This window comes from Oratosquilla oratoria, chromosome 7 (assembly GCF_046742065.1).
Source record: "Oratosquilla oratoria isolate Oo_2021 chromosome 7, ASM4674206v1, whole genome shotgun sequence".
In the NCBI taxonomy this organism is placed as follows: domain Eukaryota; kingdom Metazoa; phylum Arthropoda; class Malacostraca; order Stomatopoda; family Squillidae; genus Oratosquilla; species Oratosquilla oratoria.
In genome coordinates, this window is record NC_134783.1 from 85,144,332 (window position 1) to 85,156,406 (window position 12,075).

The following is a 12,075-nucleotide window of genomic DNA, read 5'->3' on the forward strand; positions in this document are numbered from 1 at the left end:
CGGTGTCCCTCACAAGTAAAGTAGCAAAAATATGCGAAAAGGTCATCAGGAACAAATGGACCAAACACTTGGAAGATAACAAAATAATAAACCCCAAACAATTTGGTTTTAGAAGTGGAAGATCGTCCACCACAAACCTGATCTGCTTTTACTCAACACTAATTGAGATAATACAAGAAAGGGATGGATGGGCAAACTGCGCCTTCTTGGATTTGCAGAAAACATTTGACAAGGTACCACATAAAAAATTAATAAGTAAAATTGAAAAAATAGGAGGAATTCAAGGGGAACTGTTGGAAAGGGTGAAGGATTTCTTAACTTGTACAAAAATGAGAGTGGTACTTAGAGACAAAAATTTGAAATGGGAAGATGTAAAAAGTGGCATCCCCCAAGGCTCTTTTTTGGCTCCTTTAATGTTTGCCATATACATAAATGATATGGATGAAGAAGTAAATTGTTACATGAACTTTTTTAGTGATGATGCCAAATTACTCAAGAGAGTGAGAACAGAAGGAGATTGCAGATTGCTGCAACATGACCTGGATAAAGTATAGGAATGGAGCTGGAGACACAAGATGAACTTCAACATCAAGAAATGTAGCATAATGGAATTTGGAAGAGGTAAAAATAGAGTCTCAGGGAAATTTACGATTGGAAACAAAGAAGTCAAAAAAGTAAACTCATAGAGGGACCTAGGAGTAATCATCACTAGTGAGTTGACACCTAACATACATGTAAATAAATTGTTTGGAGAGACTTTCAACTTATTAAGATCAATGAAAGTGGCCTTTCATTACATGGATGAGGAGATGGTAGAATTTTGAGAAATCAGTGCACAGCAAAGCACAGCACATCCACAGCAGGGTAAGAAATCTAAAGGGGGTTTACACCTCAGTTTTAAAGTCCAATTTTACTGATGTATTTTCATTTCCATACATGTTGGTTCTTTTACCCACGGGGGCATTATGCTATTCATTGCTATATTCAACACTATATTGCATCATGATTTCTCACTCACATCTGTTTTCCACTCCTATTTCATTTCTCCACAATCAAAATAAATACCTCGTGAGTTGTATCTTTGCTCCTTTTCAATATATTTCTTTAATTGTTATCAATTATGTTCTGCCTCATTATATGTTCATTTCTTTGGTGGGATATATGCCAAAGTGAGTACCTCTTATCCACCTCCCTCCATTACAATTTTCATGTTCATTACTTTTGTGCTTTCTCCTATTAACACTTTTTTTTCAACTTTTTTTTTATACTATTACCAGTTGTTGTTTGCTGACGACACTGTGCTTCTAGCATGATCAGAGGAGGGATTAAGGAAGATAGTGATGGAGTCAGGGAAGGTATGCGAAAGAAGTTGAAAATAAATGTGGATAAAAGGAAGGTGATGAGATGTACAAGGGGAAAGAATGGAAGCAAATTGGAAGTGAGTATTAAATGAGAGAGGCTGGAGGAAGTGGATAGCTTTAGATACTTGGGGGTGAATGTGGCAGGAAAGGGAGGAGTGGAGGTGAAAGTAGAATGTAGATTGAGAAAAGCAAGTAAATGCCTTGGGAAATTAAAAATGTAATGAGAAATAGACATTTGGGAATGGATACTAAGAGGAGATTGTATGAAGAGGTGACTATGTCAACAGAACTGTATGGGGCAGAAACATGGAACATAAGAGAGGAAGAGCTTGAATGTGTTTGAGATGAAATAACTGAGAAGTATGGTATGGGTTACTAGGCTGGATAGAACAAAAAATGAGGCGAGGAGGAGAGTGGGGGTGGAAAGAGAGTTGGGAGATAGAGTTGATGAAAGAGTATTGGGATGGTTTGGACACGGGAAAGAATGAGTGAGGAATGATTAGTAAAAAAGGTGTGGAAGGCAGAGGTAGAGGAAGTGAACATGAGGGGCCAACCAAGGATGAGATGGATGGATAGGGTAAAAGGGGCATTGGGAAAGAGGGGTAATGTCCATTGAGGAAGGAAGGGAGCAGACAGAAGATAGGAGTGAATGGAGAATGGTTATACTGTATATTGATGATGCTGTGATGCATGGAAGGGAGTTGGTGGGGGATGGGGGGCAAGAGAGTATGTGTGAATGGTATTTTGACACAGCCTGAAGGGATTTCTCCCCGTCTTCCCTTTTTCTGCATGAGGGGATAGAGAGGGGGGTTGCCGATTAAATGAAGCAGCCTTGCTGTGGACGTGCTGTGTCTTTCTGCATGGCTTCTGACCCAGGGTAGTGGGCGAGATGCAGGATAACCCATCATCTAGGTGGAGCCAAGAAAAAAGGGAGGGAGGGGTGGTGAATGGGAGTGAAGTATGTGGGGATGAAATGGGTAGGACTGGATTTATGCCTTTGATTTTGGCTACCTCTGTTGTATGGGGGAAAAAGCCCTTGGTGTATGTATGTTTTACCACTCTTCCCATTATTTCTCTTGTCTTTCCTCTATTTTTCCCTACCTACCTGAATGTCAATATTGCCATTGAACGTACTATTGGCAAAACACATTAATTATATCTGTTCCTTTTTCCTTTAAATACCCATTTATGTCCAAATCTTACTAAAGTCAATACATCTCTATAAGTGCAAGTTATTTCCATTTCTTCTTAATTGCTTCCCTTTCCTTTGCTCCTGCATCTTAGTTCCTCAGCTTTTGATCTATCACTCTTCAGTAAACCTCAGTTTTTCCTTAGATTTTTCTGATAGTTTTCTTATTTTTCTCTCTTTCTTCCTCTATTCCATCCCTTTTCATCCTCTCTCAAATATCCTTAACATTCTTAAACTTGTCTTTGCTTACTAATTTCCATTTCTTATTACCTCACTCACCAAGGCTTATGATTTAACCTTGATCTTTATTACTATGTACTTCCTTGAAAATATCTGTCTAATCTAAATACAGTAGAAATTAATTTTTTGGTAATCTGTTTTGAAAAATCTGATTTCATGGCAATTAAATTAAATAATTCCATTTTGGGAATTCTTTGAATCTTCAGCTCCTTTTTTAAAAGGTAGTGAGACAACAGTTTTGAAAAGGGTGCCATTTTTGCCAGTATTATGACTACTGAGGTCAGCTGTCTGTAGTGATGTCATGGGCATAACTCCTCCCATTAGATGAACTGGTTTGCTGTATCAGTAAATGTACTTAAAGCATGTTATTTGTTGAATATCTTGATATACAGTATAACATGAAAATCACACACTACCACTATGATCAACAAGTAATGAGAAAATGTCACGAGAGACACTATTTATTTTCATAAGCTTACAAAATTTTGTCTCCTTCAAAATTATTGCCTCTCGCATCTACACACTTCTGCATGCGTCTTCCAATCCTGGAAAACCTCCTCAAAATCCTTTTTCAGTAGTCCCTTCAGGTAGCTTTCCGATGCCTCTTTCAGCTCCTCTGTTGACTGGAATGTGGTTCCCCTGAGGCTGTCTTTCATGTGTGGGAACAGGAAGAAGTTGCAAGGGGCTAGGTCACGGCTGTAGGGTGGGTGTTGTACCACTTTCATTCCCCTGTCGGCCATCCAGGTGGTCACCATAGTTGACTTGTGGTATGGGGCATTGTCCTAGTGGAACCACCATTGACCACTCCACTGCTGAGGCCTCTTTTTCCTATCATAGTGTAGATGGGTTGAACGCAAACTTTCGTGTATGTGTATGAACTCGAGCATACAGATATATAAGAAAAATTACGCTGAACTTATATCCCTCTTGATGGTGTATTGGTCTAGTCACTCGGCACTGGTAACGTTCTTGTCGCATAGGTTCGAGTCCTCGGGCGTACCACGTTACCGTTACAATTTCTGCATGCGCCTAGATGTCTTAGAATTAAAGTGCCTTGTGGTTGATAAAAATGTATCTCTTATCACTGGGACCCATTCAGTGTTGTACAAATAGTTTCCCGCGTTCGTATACTTACCAATTTACTATCATAGTGGAGATGGGTTGAATGCAAACTTTCGTGTATGTGTATGAACTCGAGCATACAGATATATAAGAAAAATGGCGCTGAATTTATATCTCTCTTGATGGTGTATTGATTTAGTCACTCGGCACTGGTAACGTTCTCGCCGCATAGGTTCGAGTCCTCGGGCGTACCACGTTACAACTTCTGCATACGCATAGATTGTGGTTGATGAAAAAATTATATATATATATGTGTGTGTGTATTTACCTAGTTGTATTTACCTAGTTGTATTTTACGGGAAGGGGAGCTATGCTCATGGTGTCCCGTCTTCATATCTCATTTTATCTAAACTATTTTTAAATTCATGTATTGTTTTTGCACACACCACTTTCTCATCTAACTTGTTCCAACTGTCTATTACTCTGTGAGGAAAGCTGTTCTTTTTCAAATCTCTTCTATAGCTGTCTTTTTTTATTTTCTTTCCGTGTCCTCTTGTATTTCTGTCATCCCATTTTATCAGATTCTCTCTATCAGTAATTTCTATGCCTTTCATGATTCTGTAAATAGCTATCAAATCTCCTCTCTCTCTTCTTTGCTCTAGTGTCTGTAGTTCAAGTTTTTCTAGTCTCTCTTCATATGATAGTTTTGAGAGTGTTGGTGCCAATTTTGTAATTGCTCTTTGTATTCTTTCAAGTTTTTTTATACATTTTTTTGTACTTGGTGACCATATCGTTGCTGCATATTCCAATCTTGGTCTTATCAGGGTGATTAGGATTTTCTTCACCATTTCTTCATCCAGGTATGTAAATGCAACTTTGATTGTTCTTATTAAATTATAAGTTTCTCCAAAAATCTTATTTATATGTTTCTCAGGTGACATATTATTCATAACAATGACTCCCAGGTCCTTCTCATTTTCTACTTTTTTTATTCCTTCTTCTCCCAATTTATATGCTCCTGTTATTCTGTTTTTGCTTTTTCCAAATTCCATTATACTACACTTTTTTGTATTGAACTCCATCTCCCACTTCCTACTCCATTCTTGTACTTTATTTAGATCTCTCTGTAGTGATTCACAATCTTCTTCAGTTTTCACTCTTTTCAGTAGTTTTGCATCATCTGCAAAGAAGCTCATATAGCTTTCAATTCCTTCATCCATATCATTAATATATATAGCAAACATTATTGGGGCCAGAACTGTTCCCTGCGGAACACCGCTTATTACTTCATCCCATTTTGAGTGCTGGTTTCTTATCACTACTCTCATTTTTCTTTCTTGCAAAAAGTCCTCCATCCAATTTAGTAGTTTGCCCTGTATTCCTCCTTTAGTTTCTAATTTCTTAAGCAACTTCTTATGTGGTACTTTGTCAAAAGCTTTCTTTAGATCTAAAAATGCACAGTCCGCCCATCCATCTCTTTCTTGTATTATATCTATTAGCCTTGAATAGAAACATATTAAATTGGTGACGCATGATCGTCCTTGTCTGAATCCAAATTGCCTTGGATTTAGTACGTTGTTTTTTTCCAAGTATTTTACCCATCTACTTTTGATAATTCTTTCACAAATTTTTGCTATTGTACTTGTTAGAGAGACTGGTCTATAGTTGTTTGGGTCTTCTTTATTTCCTCCTTTATATATAGGTACTATATTTGCTTTTTTCCAATCTTCTGGAACTTTTCCTTCTTTCAAGGAACTATTTAGTATGCTATGTATTTTGTCTGCCAGTTCATTCCTGCATTCTTTCAGTATCCAGTTTGCTATTTCATCTAGTCCATGCGATTTTCTGACATCAAGATTACTCAAGTGTGTTAATATTTCATTCTTTGTTACTTCTATTTCTTCCATAGGGGGGACTTTCTCTTTCCATTCGTTCTCTTCAGGTTGTATGTTCTCCCTTGTAAACACTGATTTAAAATGTTTGTTCATAATTTCCACCATTTCCATTTCCTCAGTGTATTCAACTCCCTCCTGTCTTAATTTCTCCAAGTCTTGTTTATTTTTCAGTTTATTGTTTACAAATCTGTAGAATAGTTTTGGTTGATCTTTACACTTTTCTATGATATCTTTTTCATATTTTCTCTTTTCCTCTCTGCACATTTGTACATATTCATTTCTATAACAGGTATATATTTTCCATTTTTCAGGTCTTCTGTCTTTTTTCCATCTGGTCCAGGCTTTGTCTCTTTTGTCTTTTAACTCCCTACAACTTTTGTTGTACCAGCATTTTACATATTATTTTTCTTGTTTTTGTCTTGGGACATACTTTTCCACTCCTTTTTTGTAAATTTTTGTCAAAATATTCCATTTCTCTTCTACTGTTGTTTCTTCTTTGTATATTTCTTCCCAGTTTTCTTGTTGAAAGAATTCTCTTATTTTATCAAAGTTTGTTTTTTCATACATCATTCTTCCTTTTCTATATTGTTCATTTCTTTTGATATATTTTTCTTCATTAAGTTCCAGTTCAATCAATATGTGGTCACTTTTACTTATTGGTGTTTTATATTCAATTTTGTCCACTATTCTAGGTTCGGATGTAATTACTAGGTCTAGTCTCAATGGCTCTTCTTCATTTCTATACCTAGTGTTCTCCTGTATCCATTGTGTCATTGTATGGTCAGTAACCATCTCAAGTAGAGCGTTTCCCCATGAGCCGTCTCCACCCTTTACTGTCATTTCTTCCCAGCAGATTTCTTTGCAATTAAAGTCGCCCATCATAACTATTTTTCCTCCCTCTTCCATTATCTTGTTTAATGTTATCTTTGTGTCCTCTAACATACTTTTATGTTCACTCTCTTCCCATGAGGCTGTTTTCGGGGGCACATAATTTATCACAAACTTTCTGCTCTTCTTATCTCTGTCTTCTACTTCCATCATTATCATCTCTACTGTATTCTTTCCATATGTGACACACTTCACGTTTATATCCTTCTTAGTCAGGAACATAACTCCACCCCCTTCCTTTTTCACTCTGTTTCTAATCCAATAATTATATGCATCATGTCCTACACTGTTGGGTGGTAGTGGACCTTTTAATTTTGTTTCTACAATTCCCATTATGTCTGGTTCTTTTTCTTTCAAATAATCATTCAGCTCATTCAATCCTGTTATTAATCCATCTATATTTGTGTAAGACACTCTTAGTTTTCTGCCACTTCCATTGTGTTCTCTGTTTCCCTTTTGTTTTTCTCTTGTATGTCGACTTTCTTTAGTTTCTTATTCACTACTCTCCAATAGAATCTCTCTTTTTCTGACTCCGTTCTTATCTCGTTTTTTTCCTTTGCTTCAAGTATTTTCTGTTTTTCTTCCTCTTTCCTCTTTATTCATTTCCCTTTTTATCCATACCTTTTTATATTGTTCACTTGTTGCTAGTTTCCCTGTTTTGGATAAGATATTCTCAGCCGTAGTTTGTGACCTGAATTTAATCTTAATTGGTCTGGTCTTGTCTGTACTATATTTCCCGAGCCTGAATTTCTCTTCGATTTGTTTCATTATTTCTGGTTCATCTTCCTGAACTAATTCTAGTAAATTTCTTACTTTTCCATTTTCCTCTTTGATTCTTGTGGTTCTATCTGGGTTATGTTTCTCTTCCATTCCTAATATAATTATACATTTCTTTCTATCTGCTAAGCCTCTTACTATATTCTCCTTCTGTCTCTTCACTTTAATAACTGAGTTTTCAGTTTGTTCATTCATTTGCTGTCTGATTATGTCAGTGAATGCAACTTTGCTATTTTCTTGATTTTTTTTCCAACCCTCCTTGTTCTCCTTATTATTCTCCTTTAAGACTTTATTCTCATCTTTTACTTCTTTTAACTGTTTTTTTAATTCTTCAATTTCCTTAGTTAAGTTTTTGTTCGCCCTCTCTAGTTCTTCCAATTTTTCAACTCTGTATAATGTTGTTAACATGACCGAACCTACGCTCCAAGTCCTCGATCATCATATCGACCTTCTCTTCTAGTCTTGTCAGTCGGGGGGGGGGGGGGTTGTGTCCCCCCCACCCTCTTTAAATCCCTAGAAAATATTCTCATCACTAACTATTGTATTGCTCTTATCTATACTTCTAATCTTTACATTTTTATTAGACATTTCATCGTCGCTCAGCTGTTCGGGGAGTCGTTTGTTTACCTTTCGCCTGTCTGCCTGGGCCAAGTCCTCTCCTTCCTCATTTCCTTCCATTTCCTTCAGCAATCCCTCCCCTTCTCCTCTTTCTCTACTTTCCCACTACCCCACGAGCAATTTCCCCCCCACCCTGTAAATACAATAGGCACTTCTCTTTGCGTTGGGATCCACGAAACTTCAATTTTCTTCAGAACGTCTTCTAAGCCGTCCGTTCGTTGAAGTGTGTGTGTATTTACCTAGTTGTATTTTACGGGAAGGGGAGCTATGCTCGTGGGGTCCCGTCTTCATATCTCATTTTATCTAAACTATTTTTAAATTCATGTATTGATTTTGCACACACCACTTTCTCATCTAACTTGTTCCAACTGTCTATTACTCTGTGAGGAAAGCTGTTCTTTTTCAAATCTCTTCTATAGCTGTCTTTTTTTATTTTCTTTCCGTGTCCTCTTGTATTTCTGTCATCCCATTTTATCAGATTCTCTCTATCAGTAATTTCTATGCCTTTCATGATTCTGTAAATAGCTATCAAATCTCCTCTCTTTCTTCTTTGCTCTAGTGTCTGTAGTTTAAGTTTTTGTAGTCTCTCTTCATATGATAGTTTTGAGAGTGTTGGTGCCAGTTTTGTGATTGCTCTTTGTATTCTTTCAAGTTTTTTTATACATTTTTTTGTACTTGGTGACCATATCGTTGCTGCATATTCCAATCTTGGTCTTATCAGGGTGATTAGGATTTTCCTCACCATTTCTTCATCCAGGTATGTAAATGCCACTTTGATTGTTCTTATTAAATTATAAGTTTCTCCAAAAATCTTATTTATATTTTTCTCAGGTGACATATTATTCATAACAATGACTCCCAGGTCCTTCTCATTTTCTACTTTTTTTATTCCTTCTTCTCCCAAATTATATGATCCTGTTATTCTGTTTTTGCTTTTTCCAAATTCCATTATACTACACTTTTTTGTATTGAATTCCATCTCCCACTTCCTACTCCATTCTTGTACTTTATTTAGATCTCTCTGTAGTGATTCACAATCTTCTTCAGTTTTCACTCTTTTCAGTAGTTTTGCATCATCTGCAAAGAAGCTCATATAGCTTTCAATTCCTTCATCCATATCATTAATATATATAGCAAACATTATTGGGGCCAGAACTGTTCCCTGCGGGACACCGCTTATTACTTCATTCCATTTTGAGTGCTGATCTCTTATCACTACTCTCATTTTTCTTTCTTGCAAAAAGTCTTCCATCCAATTTAGCAATTTACCTTGTATTCCTCCTTCATATTCTAATTTCTTAAGCAACTTCTTATATGGTACTTTGTCAAAAGCTTTTTTTAGGCCTAGAAATGCACAATCAGCCCATCCATCTCTTTCTTGTATTATATCTATTAGCCTTGAATAGAAACATATTAAATTGGTGACGCATGATCGTCCTTGTCTGAATCCAAATTGCCTTGGATTTAGTACGTTGTTTTTTTCCAAGTATTTTACCCATCTACTTTTGATAATTCTTTCACAAATTTTTGCTATTGTACTTGTTAGAGAGACTGGTCTATAGTTGTTAGGGTCTTCTTTATTTCCTCCTTTATATATAGGTACTATATTTGCTTTTTTCCAATCTTCTGGAACTTTTCCTTCTTTTAAGGAACTGCTTATTATGCTATGTATTTTGTCTGCCAGTTCATTCCTGCATTCTTTCAGAATCCAGTTTGCTATTTCATCTGGTCCATGCGATTTTCTGACATCAAAATTACCCAAGTGTGTCAATATTTCATTCTTTGTTACTTCTATTTCTTCCATAGGGGGGACTTTTTCTTTCCACTCAATCTCTTCAGGTTGTATATTTTCCCTTGTAAACACTGATTTAAAATGTTTGTTCATAATTTCTGCCATTTCCATTTCCTCAGTGTATTCAACTCCTCCTTGTCTTAATTTCTCCAAGTCTTGTTTGTTTTTCAGTTTATTGTTTACAAATCTGTAGAATAGTTTTGGTTGATCTTTACACTTTTCTATAACATCTTTTTCATATTTTCTTTTTTCCTCTCTGCACTTTTGTACATATTCATTTCTATAACCAGTATATATTTTCCATTTTTCAGGTCTTCTGTCTTTTTTCCATCTGGTCCAGGCTTTGTCTCTTTTGTCTTTTAACTCCCTACAACTTTTGTTGTACCAGCATTTTACATATTCTTTTTCTTGTTTTTGTCTTGGGACATACTTTTCCACTCCTTTTTTGTAAATTTTTTTCAAAATATTCCATTTCTCTTCCACTGATGTTTCTTCTTTGTATATTTCTTCCCAGTTTTCTTGTTGGAAGAATTCTCTTATTTTATCAAAGTTTGTTTTTTCATACATCATTCTTCCTCTTCTATATTGTTCATTTCTTTTGATATATTTTTCTTCATTAAGTTCCAGTTCAATCAATATGTGGTCACTTTTACCTATTGGTGTTTTATATTCAATCTTGTCCACTATTCTAGGTTCAGATGTAATTATTAAGTCTAGCCTCGATGGTTCTTCTTCATTTCTATACCTAGTGTTCTCTTGTATCCATTGTGTCATTGAATGGTCAGTAATCATCTCAAGTAGAGCATTTCCCCATGAGTCATCACCACTCTTTACTGTCATTTCTTCCCAGCAGATTTCTTTGCAATTAAAGTCGCCCATCATAACTATTCTTCCTCCGTCTTCCATTATTTTAGTTAATGCTATCTTTGTGTCCTCTAACATACTTTTATATTCACTCTCCTCCCATGAGGCTGTTTTCGGAGGCACATAATTGATCACAAATTTTCTGCTCTTCTTATCTCGGTCTTCCACTTCTATCATAATCATCTCTACTGTATTCTTTCCATATATGACACCTTTCACGTTTATATCCTTCTTAGTCAGGAACATAACTCCACCCCCTTGCTTTTTCTCTCTGTTTCTAATCCAATAATTGTATGCATCATGTCCTACACTGTTGGGTGGTAGTGGGCCTTTTAATTTTGTTTCTACAATTCCCATTATGTCCGGTTCTTTTTCTTTCAAATAATCATTCAGCTCATTCAATCCTGTTATTAATCCATCTATATTTGTGTAAGACACTCTTAGTTTTCTGCCACTTCCATTGTGTTCTCTGTTTCCCTTATGTTTTTCTTTTGTATGTCGAACTTCCTTAGTTTCATGTTCACTACTCTCCAATAGAATCTCTCTTTCTCTGACTCCGTTCTGTTCTCGTTTTTTGTCTTAGCTTCCAGTCTTTTCTGCTTTTCTTCCTCTCTTTCCTCTTTATTCATTTCTCTTTTTATCCATATCTTTTTGTATTGTTCACTTGTTGCTAGTTTCCCTGTTTTGGATAAGATATTCTCTGCCGTTGTTTGTGACTTGAATTTAATCTTAATTGGTCTGGTCTTGTCTGTGCTATACTTTCCGAGTCTAAATTTCTCTTCGATTTGTTTCATAATTCCTGGTTCATCTTCCTGAACTGATTCTAGTAATTGGCTTACTTTTTCATTTTCCTCTTTGATTCTTGTGGTTCTATCTGTGTTGTGTTTCTCTTCCATTCCTAATATAATTATACATTTCTTCTTGTCTGCTAAATCCCTTACTATATTCTCCTTTTGTCTCATCACTTTAATAACTGAGTCTTCAGTATGTTCTTTCAATTGCTGTTTGACTATGTCAGTGAATGAAACCTTATTTCCTTCTTGGGTTTTCTTCCAATTTTTACTTTCTTTAGCTATCGTTTCTCTGTTTTCTTTACTATTCTTCTTCAATTCCTCATTCTCCACCTTTACCTCTCTTAACTGTCTTTTTAGGTCTTCTATTTCATCAGTTAAGTTTTTATTCGCCTTTTCCAGTTCTTCCAATCTTTCAACCCTTTGTAAAATGGTGTTCATATGACCTAACCTACTCTCCAAGTCCTCGATCACCTTATCGACCTTCTCTTCTAGTCTTGTCAGTCGGGGGGGGGGGTTGTGTCCCCCCCACCCTCTTTAAATCCCTTGAAAATATTCTCATCACTTTCTGCTATATTGCTCCTATCTATACCTCTAA